Source organism: Corvus hawaiiensis, chromosome 6 (assembly GCF_020740725.1).
Source record: "Corvus hawaiiensis isolate bCorHaw1 chromosome 6, bCorHaw1.pri.cur, whole genome shotgun sequence".
Classification (NCBI taxonomy): domain Eukaryota; kingdom Metazoa; phylum Chordata; class Aves; order Passeriformes; family Corvidae; genus Corvus; species Corvus hawaiiensis.
Window position 1 is genome coordinate 42,060,042 of NC_063218.1, and position 7,788 is coordinate 42,067,829.

Below are 7,788 nucleotides of genomic sequence, written 5' to 3' on the forward strand. Positions count from 1 at the left end.
GGTCTTAGAAGATAAGCTGGGTGGCAGTGGTAGGTTAGTGGTTTTTGGATTTCCAAAAGCTCATCCCACCTCTGTACAACAGTAGCTGACAACAGTAGTGGGAGCTTTGCCATGCACTACACTGGGAGAAGAGTGAGTCTCTTGGCCCAATATCCACCACAAATGCAGGAGCTTTTGCTGTTTCCAGAGTTAGCTGTCCTAGCTCGGCTCTCCAAATTAATGCTTCTCACATGGGACAACCCCACCAGATCCCAGACATCACTAAAGAGAGGAAGATGGGGATCCTGTCTCCACCTGATGAGCTGATTGGTCTGTATGCTCACCTCCTCAGCACCATGAGGCCCCCTGGCCAGCAGACCAGATGCCCATTTCAATCTCAACAAACTGCTTGTTACCTCTTCCAAGCCTCCTGGGGGTCAGTGTGCCTCTTCAGACATCACAGGTCACAGACAGAGCAATATGTTTGGGCTGCACGGTGAGGTGAGATGCAGTCTAAGTCTATTCACTTAGAATAATCCCAGAGTTTTGTACCCCTACTGCAGCTGGGACCTAGGACATCAGCTTTGCTCTTAATCATTCACGTCCTGTTCCTGCAGCACCCCAAAGTTGTTGCAGGTTTTATCCTCCATGCTATAGGTCTGAAGTTAGTTTGCAATGAATGCACTGTGTGCAGGGAGTGGTCTGTGACCTGTGGTGGGAGGGATGCAGGAGTCAGGCAGGAAATTCTTCCAGACATCAGGGTACCCCACTCAATGGCAATTCTTCTTTAAGGTACACTATGACTCAACAGCTTTGCTATCTTTCCCAGTTTTCTACAGTCTCCAGACTCTTCCTAGGCTACAGGAGTCTGTAGTAAGCCTACATTAACAGCCTTTCCTTCTCCTGGTTATATTCTGATAATCATCAAGCCATGAAAAAAATTCAGTTATAGCTGAAACTGGTACCCAACCCAAGGTGGCAAGCTTACTACTGCTTAATAGCAATAGCCTCCTGCTTCCATGTAAATATATTTTTGCATTGAAAGACTTGTGCTTTACATATTTATTAGTTAATTACAAATAAGAAATGAGAAAATTAATCCTGTATATGCAATGAATCATAAATTAGTATATTATCCCTTAAGAGCATTATGGGTAACTGTAAGGAACTTGCAAGAAATTAGCTGTCTGTTTTGTACATCTTCATAATCCTTGCCTTCCTCCTCCACATGTTTGCTGACATGATTCTGTGCACAGTCTTCCTTTTGGTATAGATTTGCAGCTTGTGGATCTTTGCACTGGAGTTCACAATACTCTGCTCCACTGACTGATCTACTAGGATCCTTGCAGTCTTCCTTAGAAATTTACATTAACCCCTGTATAAAGATTAAGGAAGTCAAAATGCCATTAGTTTTCTGTTGCCTTTCAGTTAACAGGAATAAATTTACGAAGAGCCATGGTTCATAAAAGGAGTAAACAGCACGGGTTGTTTCAAAACTTCCTTGTCTCTCTCTGATATGAAACTGCTAGAAAGTCATGATTATTTTTTAATAGTTGGTGCATTTCCCCTCTCTTTTCCCAGCTTCCAAGAAAACTGAAATCCCACTTTAATGCTCTTTCTTTCCATAACAGGATGTGTGGAAAGTGTTACAGAAGCAAAAGCAGAGATATTTGCCAGACCAGGGGCTTCCAGGAGCCAAGATAGTAAGAAAAAATCCTGAACTAGCATAAGATTTACAGTCAAATTGCCAGAGCTGGGACTCAGAGCTGAGTTACAGTGACATGAGTTACAGTGACATGAGTTACAGTGACATGAGTTACCATAAGTAACCAGCCACGCACACAGGACGAGCCAGGATTGTTGCAAGGCAAATGTTATTAAGCTTAGCCTGTGATGAAAGGCAGTAAGATGATCTGCTCATCCTGGGCTGCAGCACGTACACTCAGACAGCTGCCCCAGCTCAGCAGCTGCGCTGGGACTTGCAATGGCACGGCAGAGCCAGGGAGCGTGGGAGCCCTTTGGAACCCCGAGCCCTTCAAAGCAAACTGTCCCTTAGGGATGTCTTTGTCACAGGGGACCAGAGCACACAACAGAAGCAGGAGAGATGACCACAGGACGCTCTGCTGCACCTTCCCAGAGCAGGCTAAGGGTGCTCAAACAGGAGCCAGAGGAAAGGGGCCGTAGCAGCAGGCAGAGCATGCAGCCAGGGTCAAGAGCTGTCACTGCAAGAGGAGTAGTCACTGCCTCCAGGGCTTGGTCCCTTTGCCCTCTCACAGGTCACCTCCACCCCTTTCCCATACCTGCAGCCAAGCAGGCTGCAGGTTTCCCTTTATGAAAATATTGCCTGTCCAGCCTTAGGTCAGCCTGCTCCTGCCCCCATGTAGCCAGGTTAAACAGCAGCAGTGACACATCAGCTGTACAGCAAACACCTCCAAAGGTGTCTGGCTTTAGGAAGAAGGAAAGCCAACACAGAATCCTCAAAAATCCCCCTGGTCTGCAGGCCAGGGCATTCATTATTGCCATGGCAGCTCCAGGAAATGTTTGAAGCATGACAGGAACTATTACACTGCAGCACCAATCGCATCATGTACTGGCACAGGATAAATGGGGTGCTCTTGCCCTGTACTCCTTGATCCTATCAGCTATAAGAGAAAGCAAAGGTCAGCCCTAGAGAGGACAGAACTGTGTGTACCTGGTACAGCAGAAGAGACTTACAGTAGTGGGATGAGTGTCCTGCAGTATCCAATTCTTCTCAAAGCTCCCTCCATGGCACTGGAACAGTTGAGCTGCTGGGCTTTCATTTTACACAGTGGTTGACTCTAAATGCTAAAAATTGTTCTGGTGACTTCCTCACCTGAAATGTTAAAGGGATGTTTTAGCACAAGTGCCCACCTCACTTTCTGCTCACAGCAGGGCATGATGCTGGGCAATGTCCCGTAGCAAAGTTTTATACCTTGTCCCCACACTTTGGTCCCAGGGCTGACAGATTTCATTGACCTCACAAGACTTTTTGTGGCAAGAAGACAGGACTAGAAATTGGTGGCGAGAAATGCACTGCAAGGGATATATTTTGAGCTAGGCTAAAATTAGAGCTCTGACAGTGCTTGTTTATATATAGCAAGATCTATACGTGCACTTGCTGGCAGTAAGTCAGTGTAGGGGCAAAGACACCCCTGCAATACACACCCCAGGTCTGCTGGAAGAGCAAAGCTGTTGGGTGCAGCCCCGAAACAGTGTCTCCCAAGGGCAGAGGGGCAGCAAGTGTGGCTACCCCAGGGGCAGAGGTGGTAACTTCTGGTGTGAAACAACCCTGAAAGTACCTTCTTCTCCAGGATGTCAGATGGGACAAATCCACAGCAAGGAGCAACGCCACCAGCTCAGGACTGCAGCTGGAGGGCTCTGCAGCACCCTCCTGTACAGGACTTGTGTGGCCTCCTTGCAGGCACCTTGGGAGAAGCTGCAGAGTGGGAAAGAAGGCACAGTGCTGTAATGTGGAAAGTGCAGACTTTTCAACAGGGGGGCAAACTCCAAGTGCAAGACTTCTGGCTTGTGACTAACAGCTGGGCTGCAGAAGAACAAAGCATTTCATTTCATCCCAGTGCACCCAAACACTCACACTCCAGTCTGGCACTTCATCCAGACCCATGTGCCTTGGGATTTTATCACAATAGCTCAAGACACATTCATTACTATCTTTAAATCCCAGTCTTTGTCTTTGCACAAGATTCCCAGTTTCTGCTCAGAAGAAAAACATATTTACGGTCCTCCTGTGTATAGAAAAGTGTTTGAGTCTCTTGAAATTTGTTCAATAGATGAAAACAAGAAAAAGAAACCAAAATTAATACTTCGTTTAGTCTCAAAACTTTTTCTGCACATAATTCATATTTTTCACAGCCTGAAGCCATGGCTGAGCAGGCAGGGGCAAATGGGGCTGATTGCCTGTGAGTCCTCTATGCAGAAGTGAAGCAGGTGTCTGATCCTGTTACATCAGGACATCGCTCTGCTGAGCCTGTATGTAAAGAGTAATCCTCTCTCTTGCCTTAGGCCTCTTGAGTCCTCCTTGTGCCCATGGTATTAAACACACCAGAAGAATTGCTTTTAAAACCCAACAGGATTATAAATATCAAAGAGCAATTCAAAGCCCTGTACCCTTCCTCAGCACCACATTGTCCATAAGGTGTGGACCTTACAGACCTCCATTGGCTGAGACCAGCCCTGTTCTTGTAAGCACTTCCTGAGATGCCTGTGTGCTCCAGAATCTGGAGCTGGTTTTGAAACCATCTTCCTTCTCTGTGATACTGTGAGCAGCCACAAAAGGCTTAACTAGCTGTGCACTGTGCTGCTTCACCACCACCAGCTTCCCACCTGCTGCTGCTGTGCTAAGATGTGGTTGTGGCAATCAGGGCTCCCAAGTAGCCCACAAATAGCTCACAAGTTGCCTGGCAATGCCAAGCTCCTTGGTGTCTTCCCACAGTTATGGGGTCAGGCCAGTCTGTGACTTCATGCAGTGTGTTGAGCAGAAAAACAGAAACTTGATTATTGTGAGTAGCTGAACATCCATAGGTTCAAGGTGGAATGATTGTGACACATGGTAGGTACAGAATCCCAAAGACATGGTGGGTCCCATTTTGGATTTAGTCCTTCAGGACTAGCAAGTGCTGACTTCGGGGTAGATGTTCAGCCTTAGCTTTGCCCTCTGAGGTCTGTCAGGACAACAGATTCAATATCTGGTATTGACATGACTAACTCCAATGCCTGCACGAAGCAGATAACTGAATGGAAAAAGCATTAATAAAGCAAAAAGGGAAATGTATTAAAGAAGAAATACATAAACAAAATTAATATAGATCTACAAAAAATAATGAATTAAATTAATAAATAACAGCTCCTGGAGTCATCTGGTTCTGGGATCCTGTTTTCTGAGGCTATGCTCTAAATAATAAACCTGCCCAGAGCTGAGTGCACTGGAGGGTCTCACACCGGCAGCATGACTCCAGCACAGCCCTGCCAGCCAGTCCAGGGAAGACACGCCCTCTCTTTGACGGCAGCAGCCCCAGGAAGTCTGTGGTGGCCCCAAGGCCACAATAAAAGCTTCTGCCACTGCACAGCTGCACCCAAAACTGCTGCACCCTCAGGTGCCACATGGTTACGGGTAGGGGAGCTTGCCTGGATAATACAGAATACATCCCTAATGTACAATACAATTATCCTCGGCTGGTTATACAGGCAAGGCCACAAATACAGACAGATGGCTTTCTTACCTGAAGGTTGGACTGGGTCATGGATAGATCCATCCTGTCTGGGCTCAGATGTCCTGTCACACCAACCCAGAGAAAGCTCTTCTGCTGCAAGCCAGTCCCCCAAGCAGAGTGCAATGTGCTTCGATCCACGTTGCTTCCTTTTGAAACAACAGCACCTCCTGGGAGCTGTTTCCTACCCAGGAGATAAATGCTGGATCAGAGCTGTGGAATACTTACATCCAGCCCCAACCTGCTGCCCCGGGTCCGTGCCCTGCAGACAGGATGCTGATGTGCGTAAAGTACGTACATTGCTATGGTCGGGCTCTTGGGAGAATGAGCAAGCAGATAAAGAGAGGGAGCTGAACTTCCCACTCATGCAGAGACTTTGGAAGAATCACGAATAAAACATTAATCACATTCTTCACCTCATCACAAATTCCTCTCTGCTGACCCCCTGTTAGAAGCAGAAGTCACAAGCAAGGCCCCAGTGAGAAGCAGCAGCCTTAGGTCTGCCATGCAATGCCCTGGCTGTATTTCAAAAGCCAGTATTTGATTTTATTGCTAAAGATACAAAGATATGTGGTTCCCACAGCATGAGGAGCATTTTGTTCTTTCCACTGATCAATAACCCACGACTGAGCAGAAACCCCTCTTCTAAAAGCCTTTTTGGATCCCTGTTTGCTAGAATCTGATATGTGAGGAGCTGAACATTTTGTCTCCAGGGAACATTGCATAGAGGGAGAGCTGCTGGTTGTTAAACAAGTCCAGAAAGGATTAACAGGCACCATTTATCTCATGGATTTTATTTGCTGTCTTCTTGTCCCAGCTAACTGAAAAAGAAACCTGACCTCAGCTCAGATACAGCCCCGCAGAAAGCGTGGAGGCCACGAAGTGGGGCTCAAAGCAGGTTCAGTGGTGTGACCAAGGGCAAAACAGATCACACAAGACACTTTTTGATGTGTATCACCATGCTGCCCATCTGCACAGCAAGCCTCCCAGCGCCCAACCTGCCCTTCCTAGTTCTTCCATAGCCTGATGCTATCAGACATCATCTTCTTTCACAGTGTCACCTTTGGTTTTCCTGGGATACTGAGCAGTACCTGTTTCCACAGCTTCTCACAGACTCAGCATTGCTGTGCATCAAGTGTCAACAAAGATGCCCACAGTGTCCAAGGCTTTGCAGCATTCACTCCAGTTTTCTTCTAATCTTACACTATTTTTCCTGCCACATTTGGCCTTTCTGAGCACAGAATGGAAAAGACACTTCTGACACCTTCATATTGCCTCCAGCAAGAATCCTTCCTAAAATGCTGACATTTTTTGGAACAAATAGCACTTACCTCACCTGACCATTCCAACCTTAAATATTTGAGCACCAACGGTCAGAACCCAAAATTACCATAAGGTAATGCTGTTCTGATTTCACTTTGCAGGAGAGGAGCAGAGTGGTACATGAGTGATTATGCTGAGGACAATATATTTGAGGCTTCTGTTCCTTATTTTCCAACTCAAAAGCCTTAAATGCAACTACTCATGCCTCCAATTTTCCTCCAAGGAAATTTACTCCTATTAACAGGCTCCTGCACACTCAGTCTTGTCCTTGTTTTGCTGGTTGCTCCTCTGCTCCAGCATGTACATGAAGTATGAGAAGCCTGGGGTAAAACCTTGGTTCGGAGGCATGCTGTGACAGTGGCTCTGCAAGACAAGAGGAGCCCCAACCTCCTGCCTCAGCCTCCATGGGCTGACAGATACATACACCAATAGAGCTGAGCCAGCAGGAGCCCAGCCCAGCACTCCGGACACTGTGCTTCAGCAAAACCCACCTGAATCCCTCCCTTTATTACACGGTCACTTCAAACTCCTGGGGCAAGAGAAGACCCCAGAAATTTCTTCCCCAGCCCAGAGAGATATGAAATTAAAGCTTTAGGTTAAGTCCTTGTGAGATTGCTGCTAAAACACAAGGAGCATGATCCAGGAGCAAGCAGTCGTAATTTGAGGGCTATTTGTGCTCTCTTATGGTTTTCAGTTTCAAGGAGCATAAGCACTTACATTGTGTGTTCATAAGTTCCTTCTCAGCCAGCCAAGGCTGATTTTGACTTGCCAGAAGTGCCTTTCAGTGCCACTGCCATTAGTGGCAATCACCTTTCCCCTCTGGTTATCTCCCCACCACTAGCCAGCTAATATCCTATGCTAATTACAGAATCACACAATCACAGAATCAACAAGGTTGGAAAAGACCTTTGCATCATCAAATGCAACCTACGACCTAACACCACCTTGTCAACTAGACCATGGCACTGAGTGCCACATCCAGTCTTTTCTTAAACACCTCCAGGTACAACGACTCCACCACATCCCTGGGCAGCCCATTCCAATGCCCAATCCCCCTTCTGTGAAGAACTTCTTCCTGATGTCCTTGTTCCTAACAAGAGGATACCCATACAGCATTCAGATGCTGTGAAAACAGAAGCTATCCCACCTCTAAAATCCCAGTGGCATTTCAGTTTGAGGTCTATGCACTGGCCATCCCTAAGAGCCATGCCCACTCCTGCGCTACGGACAGTGCCAG

General features: G+C 46.9%; 1 long non-coding RNA gene across 1 annotated transcript; it reads right to left on the reverse strand.

Moving 5' to 3' along the window:
• Positions 1-1,193: 1,193 nt before the first annotated feature.
• Positions 1,194-5,537, reverse strand: LOC125326912. The gene is made up of 4 exons (XR_007204068.1): positions 5,241-5,537; positions 3,300-3,436; positions 2,695-2,833; positions 1,194-1,354 (listed from the first exon to the last, which is right to left on the reverse strand). It is a non-coding gene; the product is annotated as an uncharacterized LOC125326912 (long non-coding RNA).
• Positions 5,538-7,788: the final 2,251 nt, after the last annotated feature.